Source organism: Macrobrachium rosenbergii, chromosome 2 (genome assembly GCF_040412425.1).
Source record: "Macrobrachium rosenbergii isolate ZJJX-2024 chromosome 2, ASM4041242v1, whole genome shotgun sequence".
Taxonomy (NCBI): Eukaryota; Metazoa; Arthropoda; class Malacostraca; order Decapoda; family Palaemonidae; genus Macrobrachium; species Macrobrachium rosenbergii.
Window position 1 is genome coordinate 40,578,013 of NC_089742.1, and position 27,500 is coordinate 40,605,512.

At 34.6% G+C, this 27,500-nt stretch overlaps 1 protein-coding gene across 16 annotated transcripts in view; it reads left to right on the forward strand.

Moving 5' to 3' along the window:
• LOC136845769 (mucin-2-like) overlaps nt 1–27,500 on the forward strand; it is a 1,649,806-nt gene that overhangs the window by 47,501 nt on the left and 1,574,805 nt on the right. For 3 of the 16 annotated variants that reach the window (XM_067116037.1, XM_067116140.1, XM_067116123.1), the window contains exon 1: nt 13,771–13,975. The exons of 12 other annotated variants lie outside the window; for them this stretch is intronic. The gene's annotated coding sequence lies outside the window, so the exon portion shown is untranslated. Of the gene's footprint in view, nt 1–13,770; nt 13,976–27,500 lie in introns of those variants that run through there. One more of the 16 variants, XM_067116055.1, reaches the window with a different exon arrangement.

Here is a 27,500-nt window from a genome sequence, read left to right on the forward strand (position 1 = left end):
ATTGCTCTCGTTGCTTTGTTCGGAGTAATTCCGTGTTATTGCTTTGATTTGGACGAACTTTTATTATGCCTTTTTATTGGGAGATTCCTGTTGTCATTGTATTTCGATGTTGTTGATCAAAATGCTCGATATTAAGGTTAGAAACGTTTTGTACCCCTGCTCTGATGAGAGTGATTGGAAACGTTTTGCGGCGTTGTTTTATGTTATGCGTTTAGGGGCCGTGAGTTGTGTTTGTGCATTACGAATATTCGTACACGTGAAATTTAGTACGGTGTTGTTGCATTGATTCTGATAATATGAAGTTTATGCTTCGAATACAATCTTTTGGTATTTATATATATATATATATATACTGCATATATATATATATATATATATATATATATATATATATATATATATATATATATATATATATATTATAATTTCCTAATTTCCTACATTGAATCCTAGTCTTTATTGCAATTTAAACAAACTTGTTTACCTGTAGCGTAAATTAGGACTCACAACAATGAATACCGGTACATCTGTTTTGCACAGGCTTCTTGACTTTAAAGTATTAAAAAATGAACCCTGACGCATAACTAAAAACTTATTTCCTTTTAGCGTAAACTAATTAGAATACATCAGCAATGAATTCCAATATATCTGTTTAGAATAGTTTGCTTGAATTAAAAATATTAAAAAATGAATCCTGAAGTGTAAATGAAACGTCATATTCTGAAATCTGAACTCTGTTTTCTCGCCATAATGCCAAAGCGGGCTCACGAACGAGTAGCAGTATTTGAAAAGACACAAGTCATTTAATGAGACCACTTCCCCGTCAGTTCATGTCGACCGGACGGTCTGGTTTGTTCATTCAGAGCGGATGAAAACAGAGTCAGTTGCCTGTTTCTGATATTCGCTTTTCATATTTAAGATATATTTTTTTTTATTTGGACGTCAGTATTTGATACAAAATCAATTTTCTTTCATATATGAGCATTAGACTCTGAAAGTTTGTTTTGCAAGGTCACATCTTTTATTTTGTTTGAGAAGAATGTGTGTTTGTTATGAATTAAGACTCGACCTGATCAGAAGTAACGGTAATGAGGTCGGCAAGTCCCAGCCTTAGGTACGTTGCTTCCCGAAGCTCTCTCTCTCTCTCTCTCTCTCTCTCTCTCTCTCTCTCTCTCTCTCTCTCTCTCTCTCTCTCTCTCTCTCATATCTAACGCTCTCGGCGAAGGTTGGTCGTAGTGTTAACGTTAGCTCTATCCCTGTAAACAGAAAAAAAGAAAAAGAAAAGGGGATTCTGAAATTTTCAACAGATGTTGCAAACCTTTTGTATATGGTGGAGTGGCAGTGGGTCACACTTAGGCCCGAAAAAGCCAGCAGAGTGAGCGAGTGAGTGTGTTAATGATGATGAAATTTGGTCGAGAAATTCGTCAATATGCGTGATGTTTCTTATATATATATATATATATAGCATATATATATATATATATATATATATATATATAATATATATATAATATATATATATATATATATATATATATATATATAATATATATATGTGTGTGTGTGTAATGTGTGTGTGTGTGTTTCCCTTTCTTGACAGCTCAGTGGTCTACAATGTCGACCGGAAGTCATTGATGGGTACTGTCGGGTGTTCGGGTCACTCAGGTACCAAATCATTTATTCATTTATAATTCCTCCGGTGATATAACCGAAGTAGCGCAAATCGGATATTAAACGACATCTGTAGCTTAATGTTTGTATGTAAAATGTCAGGGTGATGTGATAAAAATTCATATATATATATATATATATATATATGTATATATATATATATATATATATATATATATATATATATATATATTACTGTATATATATATACATATATACTGTATATATATATATATATATATATATATATATATATATATATATATATATATATATATATATATATAATTACTTATTATTAGGTTGATATGAAAGAAACCAGATAGATACTACTTCCACATTCGGTTATTTTATATACTGAATCAAGAGTACACCCCCAGTTTATTTTGTAAGTGGTTTTCGATCTCTATAGATTGATATTATTTGTATACTAGTATTATTTTCACCTGCTATATCAAGCAAGAATTCCTATAGAATTTTATGACAAGATGTTTCGTTTTTATAGAAATTTGTCTTTCTGTTTATTAATTTGTTCTTTCTTTTTTTCCCAGGTCAGTGACATTTTTGTGGAAGAAATGGTTTGCGCTTGTCCTTCCTCTTGCGTATAATGGAGATTGGTAAGATGTATTTGTCGTTTAAGCTCAGCAGACTATCATGCATAGTGTTTTAATTTTTTAACATGGTCGTTCTTTCAGAGTAAAATTTCTCTCTCTCTCTCTCTCTCTCTCTCTCTCGCGGAGACGTGACTATTCCGTATTGTGTAGATGAATAACGTCAGATCTTATTAATGAACCGCGTATGTCTTTTCATGTTTCAGCAGACTTAATTAAAGTTGGATGTCGCTCCAGATTTTATGACGCGGGATGATTTATTAAAATCGGTTAAAATGGGATCGGACCGAATTGTGAGGGAAGGAGAAGGTCAGAATTTTTTTCCCTATCACTACAATGGTTGGCCTGTGGCGTGTTGGGTTCTCTGCAGTGCTCTCATCATTTCTCATTAAATTTCACAGGCAGTAGATTATTTTCGATGTAGATGTCAGTGTGGCGGAAACTCAGTGGCCGAATCTAGCCCAGACTCTAAAGAAATTAAAAAAGGGAAGTTTAAATGGTGAACTTAATCCCCGAATGAAAGGATAGACTTGCCTCTTGATCGTTAGATGTTATAGGAGTGGAGGAAAACGGAAGGTGGGAGAAATTTCCAAAGCTTGGCCAGAGAGGGAGAGCAGGAGCTTGTCGAGCTGCACTGTATGATGTAATGTTAAATTTTGGATCAAAAGATTGTGTACGATTTCAGAACAGGACTTAAACAGCGAAGACTCTTTAACCCACGTGTTTTAGATTCTTGTTTTGAGAGCTTGGTCTTGATCAGAATGTCATAACAATTCCGAGCGAAAATAAGTCGCTTACGTATTCAAGATCCCTTTTATTAAATCTCCATATCTTGGAGAGTGAAAACCAGTCAACAGTAGGTTCGAGAAGAAACGTAGGTATTTTCAAGGAGATGCGGCCGTGCGGCTTCGAAGAAGTTGAGGAAAAAGAGGAAGAAGTTGGCTAGTTGATAACTAAGGAATTAGAGGCAATAACAGCTAAACAAAAATGTTATAAAAATCACCATCCTTAGAAGTTTCCTGAAGAGTGAAAAGACCCCGATGTTAAGGCAAGGGAGTTGAGGAAAGGAAAATGCTCCTCACTTAGGAAAGAGGAAGAAGCAAGCTAGTTGATAACTAAGGAATTGGAGGTAGTAACAGCTAAAAAAAAGTCACAAAAACCACGATCCTTAGAAGTTTTGCAAAGAGTGAAAAGAGTCACATAGGAAGGAAAAGAAACAAGCAAGTTAATAATTAAGGAATTGGAGGCAGTAACAACTGAAAAAAAGTCCCAAAAATCACGATCCTTAGGAGTTTGCAAAGAGTGAAAAGAGCCACATAGGAAGGAAAAGAAACAAACAAGTTAATAATTAAGGAATTGGAGGCAATAACAACTGAAAAAAAGTCCCAAAAATCACGATCCTTAGAAGTTTTGCAAAGAGTGAAAAGAGTCCAGTGTTAATAAGGCAAGGGAGTTAAGGAGAGGAAAATGCTCCTGACATAGGAGGGAAAAGAAACAAGCAAGTTAATAACTAAGGAATTGGAGGCAATAACAGCTGAACAAAAATGTCATAAAAATCACCGTCCTTGGAAGTGTCCTAAAGAGTGAAACGAGTCCGGTGTTAAAAAGGCAAGGAGGGCAAGGAAAGGAAAATGCTCTTGATTGGGGAAGGATAAAGAAGCAAGCTAGTTGGTAATTGAGGAATTGGAGGTAATACCAAAAAAAAAAAAAAAAACCTTCATAAGAAACATCTTCCTTAGAAGTTTCCTGCAGAGTTAAAAATATTTCTGTCGAAAGTAAGTTTCATCACGAGAAGAAAAGCGCTTTCAGATTCCTGTAACATCCGATACATTAAATGTGTAATAAGATGTCTTTTCTGCTTAACTACAGTTTTTAATAATGTCCAGATATTTCATACTACGAAGATGTTTTTCTCCCTTATGAAAGACAAACGTCATGGATTTGACTAATGTTAATATGAAAATAAATGGACAAAGTCACGTATCATCCAAGCATGACCTGAACGAACTTTTTTTTTTGTCTGATTTTCTGTTGAACAGTGCACAGTAATATTATTATTCATACTGGAGAGTAAATGTACTTAACAATCTCTACGTAATTACGGTGCAGAGCGTTCATTAAGTTAAGAGATAATGGAGTTTGCTTAATGAGAACGGTGGAATCATGGTGTTGTCTTGCTTTTCTGTTTGTCATTGTTTTTCGTTCAATGAAAATTTGAATAAGAGTAACTAGATGACATCACGTTTACTCTACTCTAGATGTCACGAAGGAAATTGTGTTTGTTTCTCTCTCGAAAGAGAGGCAAGACAAGATAGAGGGATGATGTGGCTTGAGTACAAAGGTATTGAACAGAGGCACACGGTCGATCCAGCGAGGTATTAAATCTTTCGTTAGACTGGTGTTTATGCAGTAAATCAAGGGTCTTGCTAATCTGATTCATGTCCAGAGGGTAACTCCATTTCCCAAATGAGGTAGTGTTTCTAGGTTTTCATTGTAAACATACACACACACATGTATATATACATACATATATATACACACATACATACATACATACATACATACATACATACATATATTAGTTAAAAAGTTAGTATATATATGCATATATATATACATTATATATACACACAAATACATACATACATACATACATACATACATACATACATACATACATATATATATATTATATATATATATATATATATATATATATATATATATATATACATAAAAGTTAGTATAAAATATTAGTATATATATATATATATATATATATATATATATATATATATATATATAATGCGCGTGTTTGCATTTATCTAGATTTTTATAGAATATACAATTATCTGTTTTATTTGTAAATGTTTCGATTGTATGATTACGGCATATTAGTATCGTTGTGCATATATTTAGGTTTTGTCGAATGTATGTACCAGTATTTGTTTGTTTGCGGTTATGCAGTTTTACTCTAATAAAAAAAAATGTGTGCAATTGTGTAGGTTTTTATTGTGCACGTATAATGTGCGTAATGTGACATATGTCTATTACAGCATTCCCATATCCTCTTTGAGATCGATGAACGATGCTTTACTTTATATATTTAGAAAAATTTGTGTGCATTTGCTTGCTTACGCTAACATTCAGACAACTATGCACTCGGAAACGCTCAGTCAGGCAACTACCAATGCACTCCGACGCCTCGCACCGCACTCGCTCGCTCGCGCGCGCTCGCGAATGCAAATCCAATTCTCGGATGTTTTCGAAACGGCCCTACTTTTGCGACGTGATGGAATTACGTTCCGCGCAATCAGGTTATGAGCGATTTTTTTTTTTTTTTTTTAAAGCATAAATCAAGCGCAGCTTTTAAACGATCAAAGTTTGATTACGTGTAAAACAGCGCCGATGGCCCAAGTGTTGGGGGAAAGCGAAGAAAATATTCGAATATTATTTCGCAAAACTGAGATTGGCGAACGTAATTACCACATCCCCCGAGTGTTTATTTTTTTTTTTACTTTCGGCTTTTGAACCTCTTGTGGGACCCGTTGCGGCTTGCATTTGGCGGGTGAGGTTTCTTGCAAGGTTCTTATTTATTTATTTATAATTTTTTTTGCGTGACGTGACATTATTTTTGTATGAATTCTGCCCTTTTATTCAGGCAGTGTACTGTTGGGATATCATTGTTACCTCATGCCTGTCCCCCAGCCCCAACTCTCTTGTCCCACATGGCTCTCTCTCTCTCTCTCTCTCTCTCTCTCTCTCTCTCTCTCTGGTCACAGGAACTTATGAATAAGTAATACAGCTCGAGTGAATGAGTAAAATTGCCTGTGCATTTTGCAATTGCTATTTTAATTGAATATTTTTTCCTTCTTAGGAAATCAATGATTTGATTATCTGATTGCTTAGGAAACCAGTGATATGATTCAGTGATTGATTGATTTGGTATTGCAAACTTGCGTTACAGTGCGAAGGTCATCGCCCCCCGTGGGAACGAATTAAAGCATTTTTTTTTCTGTTAGCCTCTCTCTCTCTCTCTCACATCTCGCTCTCTCTCTCTCTCTCTCTCTCTCTCTCTCTCTCTCTCTCTCTCTCATACACACTGCAAAGTCATCCTCTCCTGTTGACATTCCTGAAATTCGCTTCTCGACATTTTATCTTTGCGATGAAATAATTTGATGCCACAAACGAGAAAATTCGTTTGGAATTTACATAAGCCTTTGTGCTGTGGAGGTTCATATCACGAGTTATGCATGACACTTGGATATACATGTGCAGCTCGAAAGGGATGCCCTCTTCCGGTTTCATTTATATCCACACATACGAACACATACATGTATATATGTATATATACAATATACACATATAAATATATATATATATATACATATATATGTGTATACATGTAGGCTACATACATACATATATATATATATATGTGTGTGTGTATGTATGCATGTATGTATATATTTCACAACAGCAGCAATAATAAACAAACAGATCCGTTAGGTAGATTTGTGCTACAGCATTCTGTCTGGTACGCACACATTTTCACACAAAATTTTTACACAGCGCTGTTCTTAGCTGACAGTGGCACCTGCTGTCATTTTCAGCGCCCTTGTGAACTGTGTTAAAAATTTCTTTGAAAATGTGTGTGTAAATAACAGACAGGAAATAGAAACAAATTTCGCTTATAGGTCTTTTTCTCATATTGTGAACTGGAACGTTATTGTTTGTGGATTTCTGTCAATAATAATAATAATAATACACACACACACACAATAATAATAATACACAATAATAATTAATAATAATAATGAAAAAATACTCATGTTAGTATGAGTCTGGAAATGGATAAATAATCCACAGTTATTTACGGGTACATACGAGTATATTTAAAAATAAATTTCTGTTCGATTCCCCTTTTCAATCGAACAGATTCCCGAAAGGTCTGTGTATAGATTTATTTGTAAATATATGTACCAGTAATATAATATAATATAATATAATAATAATAATAATACACACACACAATAATACATTATTGGTATCTGAGTAATAGAAACCACAATATAAAAATATATGTATTATGAAATTGAACATTTGACTCGAATTGCGTTCCCATCAGTGTTAACACGATGAGGAACACCGTTCAGGTGTTCTGAAAGTCTTGATTTTTTTACAGTAATATTTTACTATATAATTGTGGATTTTTATTACTCAGATTGTTTTTCACGAAATTGTGAATCTATTAATAATAATAATAATAATAATAATAATAATAATAATAATAATAATAATAACGACATATGTACCCATGCATAATTGTGGATTTGTTTCTCCAGTAATGATAATAATAACAACGATATATGTAGCCATACATAACTGTGGATTTGTTTATTCAGTAATAATAATACACACACACACAATAATAATAATAATAATAATAATAATAATAATAATAATGTGGAAAAACTAGAAGCCGAAGTAGCTCCAGGGCTCATGCAAAAAAGTGTGGTACTAGAAACAGCGCACATAGTGAGAAAAGTGATGGACTCCTAAGGAGGCAGGATGCAACCCGGAACCCCACACTATAAAAACCACCCAGTCGAATAGGGTGACTGTGATAAAAAAAAAAATAATAATAAAATAACAACAACGATTTCAATGACTGTGACAATAATAATAATAATAATAATAATAATAATAATAATAATAATAATAATAATAATAATAATAATAATAATAATAATAACAACGATTTCAAAACGGACTTTACCACCCAGCCGAGTTCCCCATTTTTATGAAGAGTGACGAACTCAGGGTACACATGATTTCGAGGAGCACCATGTGGTCCTATCAGGCCGGGGAGGAAGACATTATTGATTAATCTTGTACCGTACGTTGTCGCTGGCGACACTCACGACGTGTCTCCGCACCTGCCGCGAATTCCACCTGTCCAGGAGGTGACTTCAGGACTGGGAATTTCTCAAATTTCTCCTGATTTGACCCTCTCTTGGTTTTCTTAGTCACATTTTGGGATAACTGTGGTTTCATTTATTTTTTTCCTTCGTGGCTATGCAGGCAGGCGTGTTTTTTGTGTATGCTTGCGTATGCATATGCATGTATGCGCCATATGTTTCCAGTCATTTGCAGACAAGTAGTGAGTGAGTTTTATGTAAAAGATTTGTTTGTTATTGCGTTAGCATGATTGCTAAAATATGCATGTATCTGGGTACACTGTACATACACCCTAAATTTATGTGTACAGTAAATACCAGTGTAAACTAATTTGATTTTGTTGTGCAAGAAATAGACAGATTTCACGTTAAAGATTTATTTGTACTTTCTTCTGCACTTTTGTTTATGTATGAAAATATGGTCAAGTATTTTTTATATATTTGTATGTTCACGTTGTTTATATAACACAATGAGTCTGAATTCACCATTATTTTTGAGTATTGATTTGGGTCTGGGATTTTGCTTGATTTTACGCTTTCTGTCGACAGACAGTGCTTGTTCGTTCGCAGTTATACGCGGCCGTTTGTGTATACATGCATGGGAGTGTATTTGTGTATCCCATACGTTTGTATTTATATAAATACGTCGAAATTCACTGATGACGGTAGGTCTGAATTTTACGTGGTTTGACTTTTTTTTTTTTGCAATAGGAATTAGCTTAGCCACGTTAAATAAGTCTAATCCTTCGGGCCAGCCCTTGGAGAGCTGTTAATCAGCTCAGTGGTCTGGTAAAACTAAGGTATACTTAACTTAGATAAATTTCGTTTAAAAAGATTTGTTTCACTGGTGTGCGCATGCGCCTTTAAATATACCATCCATTTTTATATCAATCCCATCCTTGTATGTTAATGCCCATGTATTGCCCGTGAGCTTGCACGCAGTTTTAGGTAGCCAGGTGTGGGTTTGCATACTTTGGATACGTACCCTATCCTTAGTACTTTCCCGATATGTAAACTTTAAACTTTGACGAGTAATTAATCATGATCGTATTTGTGCATATTTGAAGATTTTTTTTATGATTTAATTTTTACCTCCTCTTCATACAGCTGCATTTTTAAACCTGGGTTGTTTTGCTTTCATGTTTCATTGTACGGTATTTTTAGAATTCTTTTACTGCTTTATTTTTTCTCGATTTTGAAGCGTTTTCACTTTATCAGAGGTATTCTTATTTTTTTGTGTGAAAATTTTATATTTTTTACTCGGAGTCGCTTTCAAGTTATTTCTTACAAAATTCTGTTGTAGATTATTTCGTCTGAAATTTGATATCGGTAATTTTTAGTTTTGAGAGGTATGTTTGCTTTTAGAGACCCGTGTTTGAGTTTGAGTTTGAGTTTTAAAATCACAGCAACAGTGATACTTTCCGAAAGTGGAGCTAGTCTGAAGGTGTGAGGCACTTCATATGTGAGATCGCTTCTTTCTGTATTTCCCTTTACCTTGTCTTACTTCCTAATGAGCACCATATTCTTTGGAAGCTTGAATTTCAAGTGAATGGTCCCTGTGGGCTTGTTCCGTATGAATAGGGTTCATCTGAATATTAATAATAACCATCATCATCATCATCATCATCTTATCGGTGTCGAAAATTTCAGGAATTCAATCGTTATGAAAGTGACAGTTGATTTTAGTAGTTTCAGTTTTATATTTTTTTCCCTGTTCTTTTAAGGAAAATTCCCTAATGTCATTTCGTATAAGTTTTAGAATTGTTTCTTTGAATCTTTTTTTGTCCTTCTTATCAGCGCTTTTAAGAAAGCTCTTTGAAACTATCGTAGTAATGTATGTTGAAATGTAGCTGATCATTTTTGCATCAATTCCGTTTCATTCGTTCGTTCAGATTTTTAGATTTTGAGAAGCCTGGCAATGATAGAATGCAAGAAGGTGGACCTTGAAAGTACTTGTCCGCCGACACGCGGTCGATATATATATACAGTATATATATATATATATATATATATATATATATATATATATATATATATATATATATATATATATATATATATATATATATAATATATATATATATATATGTATATATATATATATATATATATATATATATTATATATATATATATATATATATATATATATATATATATATATATATATATATATATATATATATATATATATATATACATACATACATATATATATACATACAGGGTGTTTCGGAAATTAGAAGCCCCACTCTACAGCATAAACTAAAATTGATGGACAAAAACAAAAGTAACTCCAGAGCAGTCATTTATTTAGGATTTCTCTGTGAGTATTTAATATTTTGTGTGTACTCCATCTGCCTGTACCACAGCCTGCATTCTTGAGAGGTATGATTTCAACAAATCACATAAAAAAGCTGAGACTCAAACTCCATTTTGACATCAGGTCACCTTTCTTTTAGTTGTCAGGCAGTATACCATGTAGTTTACTGTGAGCCCTTCAACACAATCCTTTAGATACTACAATGTTTTTACACACATTAAGGTCAGGAGCCTGAAATTCATGGCGAGAAGAAGTATTACCACTGTTTGAGCAGCTCCTGTGTCTGAAGAGGCAAACATGGTGCCTTGCTCATGCAAAAATATGACTTCTTCAACAGATACACATTTCCAGGATCTTTGAGGAAAGGAAATACTCCACAGTAAGCACAGTTTCTCCTGAAGCATTCACCATTCCATGACCTGTCCTTTTTCTTTGATGATCCACATTAATCGTTTGGCTGTGAAACAGAGAAAAATTCCCAAACATTCAGGAAATTTCACAACCTGGCGATAGCGCCATGCGTCATCACTGATATCATCCAACTTTGCAGCTCAAATGATGTCATTTTTATGATTTGGATTCTGACTTTGTAAATGAAGGAATTCATCTGATCACGGCAACATTGAGAAAGTCAGCTTCATCCCAATCTTTAAGAAATGAACTACAAAACCATGCACAGTCTTCTCTCTGTTGCTAGAGTGATGTTGGGCTTGCTGATAACATGAAATCTTGATACCAGATTTTCAACTCATGATATACAGCACTGTAACTTCTCTTCTTTCCCTTTTTGTTTCTAGTTCATAGCGTAATTTATGTAGACTCTCTCAGTCTACCCTGCCCTCAACTATGATGTCTTTTGACTCCTGAGAAAGGACTTCAGGCCCTTCGAGATTATCACTCTTTTAACGTGGAGTCCATATGGATTTTGTTCAGTATCTTTTAACAAAATTCATCTCTTTTTAATGTATTTAGCTATCCAGAACGTGAAATGAAGGATGCACCAGCATCCCTGGCCCTCTGAGAGGTTATAGCCCAGATTGGTCAATCCATCTGATTTCCTGCAGTCATTATGCCATAAAAAAAAGCTGTATCTAACTCCCCCTCACTCAGTCTGAAAATACAAAAATGTAAAATGCCACTTAATAGAAACTTAAAATAATGTACTTAGAGATAGGCTATAGCAGAAAACTTCATAACTTTCCATTTGTTCTGTGGAGTGGTGGGGGGCCTCTAATTTCAAAACACCCGGTATATAAAATAGCTGACAACCTGATGCTACCCGGGAAAACTGAATGACAACCGATAAACTCTCTCTCTCTCTCTCTCACTTTTTCTCGCTTTCTCCTCCCTAACACCACCTCTACTCTCTCTCTCTCTCTCTCTCTCACTTCCTTTCCCTATTTCTTTCTCTCACTCGCACCCTCTCTCTCTCTCTCCAACCCTCCCTGTCCATTTCCCTCTTCTTCCTAACACCCCTCTACTCTCTCTGTCTCTGTCTCTCTCACACACACACACACACACACACACACACACACACACACACACACACACACACACACACACACATCCTCCCTCTCTCATTCTATCTCTGTCAGCCCCTTCCACCCCCACACCCTTGATTTGCCATTGATATCTAACAGTATTCTTTTCATATGTGGTATAGTGAAATTAGGTATGATAAATTCGTAAAGTTACTAAGTCTATGGGAATAACCAGCCCCGTTTCACCGGCAGAACCAGCCCCTTTTCAAGTAAGTCTTTCCACCCCCGCCCTTTGGTGCCTTTTGGTGCGAGTGATGTCTTACCCCCACACTGTTCTTTTCGAAATAGTAAGCCATATGTATACCAAGTTTGGTTGCGTTTCAGAGTGTATGTGGAACATACACATACATCCATACATCTATATATATATATGTATATATATATATATATATATATATATATATATATATATATATATATATATATATTTATACAATATATATATATATATGTATAATGTAATTATATATGTATGTATATACACACACACACATATATATATATATATATATATATATATATATATATATATATATATATATATATATATATATATATACATTCTGTTTTAAAGTTTGTCTTGGTCAGGGATCTCGTTGCATTTTGTATGTTCATAAAACTTTTGTCTTTTGTTTTGGAAAAGATGTGATTATCCCCAATAATGCATTAAAACTTTTATGCTTTCTCGAAACTCGTTACTTAGTTTTTTGCCTGCAAATATTGGCGGTAATGGTAAGTGATCAAATCATTCATTTGATCACAATGCCTATGACTTCATGATTGGGTTGAAAATATTGTCGGTTATATGGAAGTAATTTATTAAAACTTATTTGCATGGAAATACGGTTACTTTAGGTACCACACGGGTAAGGGACATTGCTAAACAAACTTGCGGGTATTAAATGTATAAATAAACATGATTTAGCAACACAAACTCATTGAAGCGAGAACAACTTGACGCAAGTTGTTGGTTTTAAAAGATGAACTTCCAACGGCTCACAATTTCCCGTACGAGGACGTTTCGAGTGTTCGAATACCGCGCCATGGGAATGAATGTGTTGGGTGGTGGAGGACGAAGAGGGGAGTTCCAGGGACCGGAAGGGGATCCAGGGATAGAGCCTTAACCGTGTAAGTTGGCATGATATGCTGGACCCTATCCGTAGAAAATGTGGCCAAAACGCGAACCACTCATTCATTCGTCCTTTGATCATCCGTTTTTAGGCTCTTTTTGTCTAAGGGCAGAATGGTAATGCATTGTTTGATCAACGGCCGGAATGTATTCATTCTGGTCGAGATCAGCTGTGAATGAGATAAGAATATTGATCGAAAAGTTAAGCACGAGCGTGTGCCAAGCCTGGTGTTGTGCAAGGCTTGTGACGGCCGCCGCTAGATGCCACCACCAACCGATCAATCCGTCGTGTTCGAGTCCTCTCGCACGAAAGTATTCGAAAGATTTCTCGTAACCTTTTTCTAACCGGCGTTTTTAAATTCAGAAGTGTGTTTATTTTATTTGAAATTAGTTGGTCGAAAGTTTTTGAAATACTTTGGCCTTATTCGTGCCGTGAATTGAAGATAGTGGGATGTGTCGGGAGGGAAGCCGTGGGTCGGGACGGGAACCTTCGTCCACTTTCCATGCAAAGAGCTGATGTAGCTCTTCTCCTGGCCAGTGTTGTCGGCACGGCCAAACTCCCATGGTGTGTTGTGGTGAACGTAGCCTCAAAGAATAAAAAAAGGAGCTAGATAATAACCCCACTAGTGATTCTTGCTTTTTTCCCCAAGGTGTGTTTTTTTCTGTGTTTTTTGTCACTACTGGATAAAATCTCTGGCATCCGAAGACAACTGCCTGGATTTACCACTGCCTTTGGGAGAGGTGAGTTTACGAGTGTTGCGTTTAACCCCCCTCACTGCTGGAAGAAGTCCATTCCTGGATTCAGAAGGCGTTTTGGGGGGCGGGAATGTGAATGCTGGCTCTGCCCCGTTCGGAAACACAAGGCTGGAATGGGAACTGTGTCGACTGGTCCATTTTTAGTTTTTTTTTCGCTGGCTTTAAGAGTGGATACTCCTGTCACTGCCCTTCAGTTTCAGGCGTGACAGTTCTGTCATATGAAAGGGACGTTTAATTTTTATTAGTATACTTGTTTTAAGAAATGTTAAATAATTAACATTTATAAGGACATTGTTAAATGTTTAAACTGCTACTCTTAATAATATGGGTTATTATCATTATAATTAATAAATTATTTATACTGTTTTTTTTAGAATATTGGTGACAAAACCTTTAACAAGTAAAATGCTATTTCCATAATGATAGAAATAAAATACATCATCATCACTGTCATAAATCATTTCGAAGGATTGTTATTAGCAGAAATGATGAAAATCAGAAGTCCTTAATAAACTCCTTGGCGTTGTGATTTGTATATAATTAAGGCCAAAGTTTAAGTTAAATCGGTAAGACAGTTAACGATTATATTTATCGGTCGCGTGGCAATTTACAATTTTAGTGCAAATTAAAATGCGTTGTTTGTGACGTCTCTCTCTCTCTCTCTCTCTCTCTCTCTCTCTCTCTCTCTCTCTCTCTCTCTCTCTCTCTCTCTCTCTCTCTCTGGGTCAGTAGGTATGTGGTGCCAGTATCTAGACTGATACGTTTAGTGAAAGGAATTGGTCATACTCAATTGTGATGTGATTTTGCGAGTGTTCACGGTGTATGCCGAATACATAGTCAGTTTATTATGTGTGGATAGCTTAGCCAGGAGTGTGTCGGGATTTTTGGATAAGAACTTTTGCTTATTCTTTGTTTACCCATACTTCCTTCTGTTATATAACTTCTATATATATATATATATATATATATATATATATATATATATATATATATATATATATATATATATATATTATATATATAAACACATATATACATATATATTATATATTTATTTATTTATATATATGTTGCATGTATGTATGTATGTCTGTGTATGTTTGTATTGTTTGTTTGTGTTTTTGTATGTTTAAATGGCTTTTAAATCACACACGAACTTTTACCATTATGCATCAGTTATGTTACGAAAAAATCTGACTTAAATCCCACAGAGTTATTGTAGATTAAATGTTCTAATTCTTCAGCTTGTTAAATCAGAAGCACTTATAAGAATATAGAGCATCATGCAAGATATAATATAGAGTGTATAGGTAGAGCACCTGTTTGTACATAATCCGTATCATTACCTTCATCATTTTCGCCTATGTTTACCCACCTCTCATCTCAGATTTTTAATTCATTTCACCTTGCCGTCATGCCAGCTTTTCGACCCGACGCCTACACGCTCTCTCTCTCTCTCTCTCTCTCTCTCTCTCTCTCTCTCTCTCTCTCTCTCTCTCTCTCTCTCTAATGATGATCATCACCGTTTTCCTCTTCACTATTGTCGACCAAATCCTTCGACGACCGCATATATCATCTTTCATATCCCGGTATCATATTGCATCACCGGGGGAGCGCACGCACACATGCACGTACGTACACGGCGGTCACGCACTCGCACGTACACACACACACACATGCACTCTTTCCAGCAGGTCAGATTATTATGATGAGGCATAGCGTCTAGGTTCTGTCTCTTTTTTTTTTTGTTATTAACTTCATTAAGGAGTTCTAATGTTGGACTGACGGCGAGATTCATATTATCAGTTCCGGGGGGATGAAGTCGATGTCTCCGTGTCCTTTTAATTGCGGCAGTCCGGTAATATTTGTATTGGATTATATATATATATTGTATATATATATATATATATATATATATATATATATATATATATATATATATATATATATATACTATCTCTCCTATATATATATATGCTATATATATATATAATATAATTATTAGATAGATACAGAGATGTCTTCCTTGCATACACACACACACCTTTATTAGGAGAAGTATGAAAGACATTTGTGTGTGTTGTGTGTGTGTGTGTGTGTGTGTGTGTGTATACATGCCGTTCTTTGGTAGTCTTATCTACCAGAAATCAAAATTTGGGCTAGCGCATCTTTATCCACCAAGGATGTAATACAAACTGAACCTATCGAGAACTTCTTCGTAATTACACCTTTGTATTTGCTATATACAGTACATTCAGCGAATTATAATGTTAACATGCATTTGTGTATATATAAACGTAGTAGTATATATATATATATATATATATATATATATATATATATATATTCTTATATATATGGTATATAAATAGATAGATAGATACATGGATACTCATGCAATATATACACACTAGACAGGGAGAATGAAAGGTATGTGCGCACACCCGCCGTTCTTTGCATGTCTTATATACCAGAGACCATGTTTTGGGTTAACGCATAGCAGTCTTATATAAATGATTGATGAAACCATGTTTTGGCGATTACATGCATTTGGGTGTGTGTATATATGCTTTATAGAAAATCTATGTATATTTATTTATTATAGGTATATATTTATATATTTGATTAAAATTTGGTTTCTCTTACCATATACACTGGCGATTACATTCTAATTTCCAAAAAAGCATTTCGAGAAAGTTGCTTTGTATATTATGCTGTATATATATAATATATCTATATATGTGTGTGTGTGTGTATATTTATATATGTATATATATATATATATATATATATATATATATATATAAATTTCTGATTAGTCTCTCAGGGACCAAGGGCGGCGTTGGTCTTTCTCGAATTACTGGGCAAGCTAACAGCGCATAAGTTTTTGGCACCGACTCTTCATATTTCTTGCATTTTGAAATCATCAACACACAATCTTAGGCTTTGACTCACGTGGCAGGTCTCAGGTGGAAAGCAAGGGCGTCAGTCGTAGTCAAAAAGTTTCGCACGTGATTGTGTGTTGATGAATCTTATTCACTCAGAGGATAATTAAAATGTGTCTATTAGGTCATTGCTTCAGGAAGTTGGGAAAACTCGCTGGTATACAAGCTAGCTTGCCCATTACAGGTGCATTGCATATACTCTTTAGACTTGTATAGTGGGTATATACCTGGGTTATATAGTCAGAAATATATATATATATATATATATATATATATATATATATATATTATCTGTTTTAATGTTTTTTTGTTGACTGTAAGGTGTGATCTAATCAAAGAAAGAAAGAAACCATAGGAAACCTTACTAACTGAAAATCAATGACACTTTCATTCACTAGAACGTGCAAGGGCAGCCTCTTTTGTTCTAGCTATTAAATGGCATGCTTGTGCAAAGATTTGTTCCTGACGAGGAGCAGCTGTGCAGGGAAATGACGGGGATTATATCCTCTGGGGAGCGGCTTTAAGTCCTGTCGCGTCCTTTACTCTAATTTCCCTTTTCTTCGCTTCGTGAAATTTCAGTTATTTTCTGTTTATGTCTTGCGAGAGAGGTGGAAATTTGAATTTTTCGATTTTGGGGGGTGAGGGGGTAGAGTGTGGGGGAAGGGCGGTTATTTTTTGTTTATGTTTTGTGAGAGAGGTTGATGTGAGATGTTCACTGAAATTTGTATTTTTAAATTTTTTGGGGTAAGGGGTAGGGAGTGGGAAAGGGGGTTATTTTCTGTTTTATGTTTTTGTGAGAGGTGCAGTGGTGAGCAGAAGCCTTCATTGTAAAATTTTTTTAATTTAAAATTTTGGGGGTGAGAAGTAAGAGGGGGGGATGACTAAGTTTTCATTGTGAAAGGTATCAAGTAGTTTTTGTATGGAAGGTGAGGCTTCATATTTTGTTCGAAGGTTAAATTCGAGTTTTTCAGAGTTCAGTATTTGTCATAATTTTTTAAAGGGGTGGAGGTAGGCTAAATTGAATATAATTCGTTGCAAATCTATTTTAATTTCAGAAAAGCTAATATCGATATGTAATAAACATTTTCTACTTGCTAATGTTTTATAGGGAAACAAATTTTACTGTCTCTTCCGAGCTTTCATTTATATTTAGTTTGGTAAGTACGCGCGCGCGCACACACACACGCATGATTATTGCACGGACCGTAAATTATTATTTCACCGACACTGCTGACGTTTTCACATTTTACATGCATTCTTTGTTCCATAACCTGTAAGGCATTATTTCTCTGCCATTTCTGCATTTTTAGTGAGAAAATGGCCGTTCTTCATCATTTTAAAAAGTCATTACGAAAATCATTTTCCCTTCCTTTTTTATCGTATTTTTTTACCTCTTTTTCTTTAATTTGTATGCATATTTTCGTTTTCTTATTGCGTCCATTTTCTATCGCCTTTGTTCATTGCCGTTTTTAAATTTTTTGTTGCAAATCTGTTTTTTGTATATATTGGAATATGTCCGGTGTCTCATATAATTTTTTCAAAATCTCTTTTTCCGTTGTTCAGTTTTAACCTTTTTACTTTTATCTTAAAATATATATATATATATATATATTTTTTTTTATTTTCCTCGCGTTTTTAGCGATCCATAAAACTTTTTCCGACATACTTAATTTCTTTCCTCTTGTTATTTTGCACCTCTTCAACTTATATGTATGTGTGTGTGTGTAATAATAATTTTTAGTGTCTATGAGTGTTGTTCTTATAACTAAGGCAAAAATTTCGTTTCCGTAACTTTTCGTAACATTAGGTTGAGAATAAGATAAGACGATTTTCTTGTGCGCAAAATGATTTTATCGTCAGCCCAAAAAGAACGTGATTGTTCTTCATAGCCTTCATGTATTGGTTGTACTTATATATATATATATATATATATATATATATATATATATATATATAATATATATAAATATATATATATATATATATATATATACATATATATATATATATATAAAGATATATATATATATATATATATATATATATATATATATATATATATATATATATATATATATATATATATGCACATTTGTAATGTTCTTAGTACGTATTAATATTACTGACAATGCCATTTGCATTTTACTGACACGTCAGCCGCGTTATTTTCTTATAAATTGTGCCTTTAACTTATCTAATGCACAGTTCTTCCAGCATGGAGTTGACATGTGCAATAGTTTATAATTTCTTAGCAACCTTTCTCCATTTGTTAAGATGAGGAATGTCTTCTGTTTTCAGTATATTTTCCGCTGTCATTCTCCTTTTCCTAAAAACTCTAAATTTTCACGGTTTTCCTTTTATTAGCTGCGCTTATTTTTCGATTCAGCAAGGCTTGAACTGTCCACACCTTTCATTTCATTATACGAATAAATTGCATTTGCCTTTTTTTTTTCATACCATTGTTCAGCAAGTGCCTTTCACGCCGCTACATCCGGCTTCCTTTCAGTGTGTGTAAATCATTCATTTAGTTCCTTTTTTTTTTTTTTGCTTTTGTTTAAAGTTCTTTTTTGGTAACTTTCTGGCTTTATAGTGTTTACAGTTTGTTTTCCTTTTTCGTACTCGTTTCCTGTATGACAGGTTTTTGTTCATTTTTCCTTCCCGGTTCGTTTCGTGCAATGTTCCAGTTTTGTTTTCCTTTCCGTTTTGTGTTAGTACGCTTAACGTTTCTTTTTAAACTTTCCGTCCCCGATAGTGTCGTTTTATTTACTTTTTTTTCAGTTTTATATGAATTCCTTAAAATCACCGCCTATTATTATCAATTGGATGTACTTCCGTAACTGATCGATTCTGCCAGATCTCTTTGTTGTAAAAATATATTTTGTAAATGACTCTTTATTATGTATATATCTATATATATACCATATATATATACCATATACAGTATATATAGATATGTGTGTGGGTGTGTTTGTGTGTTATGTTTATATATTCAATTGCAAGGTTATTTTTCTTTATAAGTGTCTTTTTCTTTTGCCTATATCTTCATTTTTTGTGAATTTGGACCACGAAGAATTTTCCTATTTAATTTTCTCTTTTTACGCGCTTTATTTGGACATTGTCATGCATTTACACTGGACATATTTATTTTCCATTTTCCTTGTTTTCGTAAATTTTTAGTTTTCTGTAAAAGAAAACTATTGTGCCGGTTTTTGTCTGTCCGTCCGCACTTTTTCTGTCGGCACTTTTTTCTCTCCGCCTCAGATCTTAAAAACTACTGAGGCTAGAGGGCTGCAAATTATGTTGATCATCCATCCTCTAATTAACAAACATACGAAATTGCAGCCCTCTAGCCTCAGTAGTTTTTTTTATTTTATTTAAGGTTAAAGTTAGCCATGATCGTGCATCTGGCAACGATATAGGATAGGCCACCACCGGGCCGTGGTTAAAGTTTCATTGGCCGCGGCTCATACAGCATTTTACCGAGACCACCGAAAGATAGAAACTATATTTCGGTGGCCTTGATTATACGCTGCACAGAAAACTCGATTTCCTGAAGAAACTTCGGCGCATTTTTTACTTGTTATTATTCCGCAAGGCGAATACAATTTCCTCAGTCGATCTCGCAGTTATCAGCTGATTTGTTATGGTGTGGCCTTCGTGTTTCTTGGCTTTTGGGTCTCATCATAACCTATTGCCTCCTGCTCCAGACTATTAAGAATGTTGCAGTTCTCAGTGACGCAGTGATGTTTTACAAGGCTGGGAAACGGGAAGGTTGGGGTGGCGGGGTAGGCGTTAATCCAGTGCTGTCATTCCTCTTGTGACGGGGCTTGAGACCTCATTTCAAGAGCGCTGAAATGTCATTGAGGGTATTACTTAATCAAGTGTACACTGTGATTAATGAACGCGTCTGTTATACTGTATATATATGTATATATATTATATATATAATGTTATAATATTTTATTTATATATTTATATATCTATCTTATATTATATATATATATATATATATCTGTCTATCTATCTATATCTATCTATCTATCTATCTATCTATATATATATATATATATATGTATATAATATTATATATTTATATGTATTATTGTATTATCGCATCTGTTATGTAATCTGATATAATTTGTTATGATAAAGTTTGATAGGTCGGTCAGTTACCGCGGTGATGCTGGTGCGTGCACACATTTCTGTTTGCTTGGTTGTTTATTAATAATATTACTTGTAGTAGTAGTAGTAGTAGTAGTAGTAGTAGTAGTAGTAGCACAATAAGTTAAGTAGTTATAGTAGTGTGGTGTAGTTCCCATCACATTTTTCCAACTTGACCATTTCCACATTATGGGCTCTTCCGGACGAACAATATTGCCTACACATATAAGAATATTTCTACGTTAATCTCTCTCTCTCTCTCTCTCTCTCTCTCTCTCTCTCTCTCTCTCTCTCTCTCTCTCTCTGTCATATCATATACACGCGCGCCCCCCTGCAGGCCACCACCTCCTTCTTCTTATACGAGTACATTCACATAAGCATCTTAACCCATTTAATTTTCCGCCTTATTTCCGGAGACATACTAGTGCGGCGGATTCTATTTTCATTCGTTACGGGAACGTCTTCCTGGGCTCACCGGGCCGCGTTTTCGGTATTAAGGTCTGCTGGGGGTTTCCAGAACCGCCGGGGTTATTTTCTTTTATTCACGTCTTCGGTATTAAAAGTCTCTATGGTGGTTTCAGAGGTGAGGAGGCTGGGTATTAATTTTTTCGGTACCTGTATTAAAGTCTTTTATCGATTTTATTTCCGTTTTCGAAAATATGTCTGCGATGTTTTTAGAAATGCTGATTTAGTTTCTTACATTTACGTGAGGAGGCTGGGTATTATGTTTTTTTCGTTACCTGTATTAAAGTCTTTGATTGTTTTTATTTACGTTTTCGGAAGTAATTTTGTGATGTTTTCAGAAACGCGGATTTAGTTTCTTAAATTCGTGTTTGCGGTACTAAGGTCTTGGATGGTGTCCGAGTGAATGAGATTAATATCTTCATTCGTGTTTTTAACGTTAAAATATTATAATTTTGCTTTGTATTTTCTCGGAAACGTTTGGAGCGCTTCAGAACTGTTGAGACTACGCGCGTTTTCGATATCAAAGTATGCAAAGGGCGGAGGCGATGATTTTATTTAGGCTACTCGTTTTCACAGTAAGAAATGAGCAGTGATTTTAGAAGCTTAGAAATGATGTAGTTTATTCGATATTTCATTTATAAGTATGTGGTAGTTTTATAGGCGGTAATATTGATTTTTGCATTCTGTCATTTTTTTGTTTATTAATCTTTTGGGTGCGTTATTTGCCAGAAAAAAAAATGTTTTTGCTGAGTTTCGTTTCTTTTTTCAATCTTTTTCTGTCTCTTTGTTCATATGTGGTTATCCTTTTTTTTTATGGCACCTTGCTCTGTCAGTCTTTGATCTTTTGATCTGTCCTATAAAATTATATGTACATTGTGAATAATAATAATAATAATAATAATAATAATAATAATAATAATAATAATAATATTCCTTTTGGTCGTTATGAACATTTTTTTTACTTAAAATTCTATTTTCCCTTTATTTTTTCAAGTTAGCAACTGTGACGTCTTCGCGATGTTGGGAAATCTTTAAAACAATACATATTGTATCATTTGCAATCATCTGTGTTTTATTGTTATTCGCTTTATTGTATAAGCATCGTGGGTCCCATTTGAAACTTTTACATGAGCGGTATGCTTGTTTTTCTGATGCATAATCTTTGGAGATTTTCCAAAACGTTCCTTTTTACAATTTACACTAAGAAAAAAAAACACGATTGTCAAGAGACTGGGTTTCCGAGTTGAGCTTAGGTCAGATTTGTTATTTTATTGAGGTCATAATGATCTTGTGAATACTGAGTGAGTAGTGATGAACGAGATTTGTACAAGAACGGTCAAAAGGTGATTTTTGTGTGTCTTGATAGAGGAAAGGAATGAGGTTTTTATCAGCAAGCTTTCAGAAGATATTAATGAAAGTCGCTGCGTTTAAAAGGATTTCGTTGTCGGTGAGGAAAAATTTTTTTTACATGCCGAGGCTTTTTTTTTTTTTATTTGAGAAGAATTAAGAAGAGTTACACATCTGTTGTCCAGGAATACGAGTATGTGATTGTTTTGATTCTTTTGTTAACCTAATGACTACGATGAAAATTGAACCCCCTCTGATACATTTGTTTTTGCTTGGTCTGGTGAGAAATTTACTTATTTATTTAGATGTAATTTCGGGCCTTGTTGTAGCCCATTGCTTCTAACCACATATTACTAAGATTTATTGCAAGTTTCATAAACCCGAGCAGGTTATTTCACCTTGCCCGTCAGAACTTCTCATCCGGGTTTGAAACCGGCATGAGTGTGTAAACTTTCATGCCCGATTTCCTCACGATGAGCCTCTCATGAAAATGAAAAATACGGGGCACTCTTCTCCAAACCCATGGGTCGAATCGGCTTATTTTGATGAAGAATATGTGAGAAAAGGTGAAAAAATAAAGGGAAATTAGGAAAGAGAACGTTCAAAAAGTGCAAATGAGACTGAATAAGAAAAAGGGAGTGAAAAAAGCTAGTAAGGGAGGAGACGAGAAAGATATGAATAGAATAGAATGAAAATAAAGGGAAAGAAGCATGGGAAGTGAGAGTAAATTAGAAATCCGTTAAAGAAAAGAGAAAAATTATGATATAGCCTAATTGTTTATATGGATATAATATCTCTCTCTCTCAAGAAAGTCCTTCCAATTGGTTATATCTTATGCCATCTTCCTTTCTCTCTCTCTCTCTCTCTCTCTCTCTCTCTCTCTCTCTCTCAAGAAGGTCCTCCCTCTTCTCTCTCTCTTATGCTATCTCCCTTTAGTTGTGCGTTCTCTCTATCTTCTCTCTCTCTCTCTCTCTCTCTCTCTCTCTCTCTCTCTCTCTCTCTCTCTCTCTCTCTCTCAGAAAGGTCCTTCAGGTGGATTAGTCTTATGCCATCTTCCTTTCATGTGCGTTCTCTCTCTCTCTCTCTCTCTCTCTCTCTCTCTCTCTCTCTCTCTCTCTCTCTCTCTCTCTCTCTCAAGAAGGTCCTTCGAATTAGTTAGTCTTATGCCATCTTCCTTTCATGTGCGTTCTCTCTCTCTCTCTCTCTCTCTCTCTCTCTCTCTCTCTCTCTCTCTCTCTCTCTCTCTCTCTCTCTCTCTCTAAATGATTGCGCCCAAGCTCTCATGTGGCACGTCTCGAGAAAATTCGGTGCCGAGACGTGGACATCATGCAGACTCTTGTGTGTGATTGTTAGTTTGTAATCATTTTGTGTTCGTGTGTAGTAGGCACGTTTTGGGGGAATATTGGTTTGTAGTTTTTATGGTTGTGAGGGATGTTTGTAAGTAGTTTCTGTGTTTGTGAACCTGTTTGTGTGTAGTTTGTGAGGAATGTTTTGTGTAATGCGTATGGGTGTTGCGTGTGTTTGTATGTAGAGTATGACAACTTAATCTCTCTCTCTCTCTCTCTCTCTCTCTCTCTCTCTCTCTCTCTCTCTCTCTCTCTCTCTCTCTCTGCGTTAACACTCTCTATCCGCGTTTAACACCGTTGATTGTACATTGATGCCTATCTTGCATGAAAATTGATCTTGGCAATGAGGTTCAAATGTCCTGTTTACATTGGGACGCGATGGCTTGGTGAGCACAGAATTCAGACATTATATTGGTCGGGAATCACATTTCGCTCAGCCTGATGGCGTTTTCGGGCCTCGTTGTGACCTAACGTCGCTCCCAACGGGATCGTAAGATCTGCTGTTAGATTCATTCATGTTTATGGGAGCTCGTACGCAAACGGTGTCGTGTATTCATTGGTGGCCGCCATCCAAGTACTGACCAGCGCTCGCGCACGCACGCAAACACATGCACATACATACTGTACATACATACATATATAATGTCACTCTCTCGCCGTATGCTTGCCTTTTCACCTCGGGTGGTGAGGTTGCTAGCCCCACGCCTTTTTTTTTGTTGTTGTCCTCAACATTTTCAGTTAGCCCAATTATACGTAGCGCTTTTATGGCTGAATGCACCTTATACACGGTGGATGGTATATATACACATATATATTACACAGTATATATATATATATATATATATATATATATATATATATATATATATATTTATATATATATATATATATATATATATATATATATATATATATATATATATATATATATATATATATATATATACTTTGTGTGTATGTATACATACTATTCGTTGCGGAAATCAAATTAACACGTCAAAGCCATCCCCCATCCCGTAAGAAAAACAACGCAAAATAAAAAGGAAACGCGTGATGGACATGTCTCGGACGTGATGACAGGTTTGTCTCTTAAACAGACGGGGTTCCTGGGAATCCTGGTGGGCCGAGCTATCAGGGAAATTTATAGATGGAGAGAGGAACAACGGGTAAATGTGGATTACAGTACTGGGCAAAGTACCCATTATTCGCCAGAAACAGCTGTGATCGCCTGGTGTTATGATCGTCAAAATAAAATTTTCTTGGAATCACTTATAATTTTTTTAATGGTGGTTTTGTGGATTTTTAGATAAATTGATGTTTTGTAAACGATTTCATCATTTTTTCATCCGTATGTTTATCATACAAAGCATTCGTGCATCCACAAATTTATCATACAAAGCATTCGTACATCCACATATCATTGAAAACATTCAGCATCCAAATACGTACACTTTTTATCATTTTTTCACCCACATATTTATGCTAAGCATTCGTACATCCACATATCATTGAAAAATTCAGGATCCAGATATATAAACTTTTTTTTATCATTTTTCATCCACATATTTATCATGCAAAGCATCCGTACATCCACATGTCCTTAAAAACATTCAACATCCAAATATGTAAACGTTTCTATCATTTTTTCGTCCACACAATTATCATACAAAGCATTCGTACATCCATATATTGAAAACATTCAACATCGAAATATTTACATTTTTTAATAATTTTTTCTTCCACATGTTTATCATACAAAGCATTCATACATCCACATATCCTTGAAAACATTCAGCATCCAAATATGTAAACGTTTTTATCATGTTCGAATGTTGAATGTTTCCAAGGACTTGTGGATTTACGAATGATTTGCATGACGAATAGCCTGTGCGTATGACAAAATGCATTTTAAGGATTAATGTGTATTATGGGATGGAATTGCCTGGACGATCATTTAGGAATATGATTGTTTTGAAAGGGCGACTTTATGTTGCCTTGCAATGGCTCTAATTGTCACCGGTATTCCCCTTTTGTGAGTCGTTTTTGACATTTCTTGTTTGTCGTTTATCGGTCAATCGCTTTTTTGAGAGTTAAGCTTCGTTTCGTGTTAATTTCTGCACTCTTGATTTCATGGTCAAGCTACGTTTGACTTTTCGTTTCCTTCTTGATATTATTATTATTATTATTATTATTATTATTATTATTATTATTATTATTATTATTGTTGTTGTTGTTGTTGTTGTTGTCGGTGTATGCCCCTTCTTGTTTTTTAGATTTATTAGCTCGTATCAGCTTCAGGAACGGCCTGTTTTCGATTATCAGACAGATATTCAATTATTAGTATTGCTTTGGCATTTGATATCGACCGCATTCATTCATCCACATACTCATTTTCACATAATATACTCGCCTCTGTGCCTTCGGCTGGGACATAGGCATCGTTCTTAGTCGCACTGGTTGGTTCTTGCGAATGAGCCCGTGCTGGCTGAAGGCCAGTCAAATCTAGAGCAAGAACAACCATATCTCTTGTCTGCTTTAGAAGTGGGTTATCCTCGGATTTCACGGATCAGCAACTTTATTTTTCCCCTTTTGCCATGCTTGGAAATTCTCTTCTTCCTTGTGTTCCCATACTATTGCAGTCTTCCATTCGTTGAAATGGGCATTCATTGCATTTTATTTTAGGATATAAGGACAATTTTTTTTACATCCCTTATATATATATATTATTATATATATATATATATATATATATATATATATATATATATATATATATATATATATATATATATATATATATATATATATATATATATATATAAACATTAAGCTAAACGTCCCTTTATTACAATTTCTCTCTACCTCGGAAATAATGTATTTTCATATATGTTACCCGAAGGGGAATTTTTAGTTGAAAATAAGTTCGTCGTCTCATAAAAATGTCACTGTGGTCCTGAGTTCTTGACTTCCGCGGTTCGAGCCCACGAGACGACGAACCTTTTATCAACTAAAATCTCCCAACAAAACTTTATATATGAAGATATATTATTTCCGAATAGAGCGAATTGGATATTAAAGGACGTTTTTCTTAATGCTTGTATATGAATCACGGAAGTGATAAAATTCATATATATACTCGGTATATATATATATATATATATATATATATATATATATATATATATAATTATATATATATATATATATATATATATATATTTTTTTTACTGGTCTTATATATTTTTT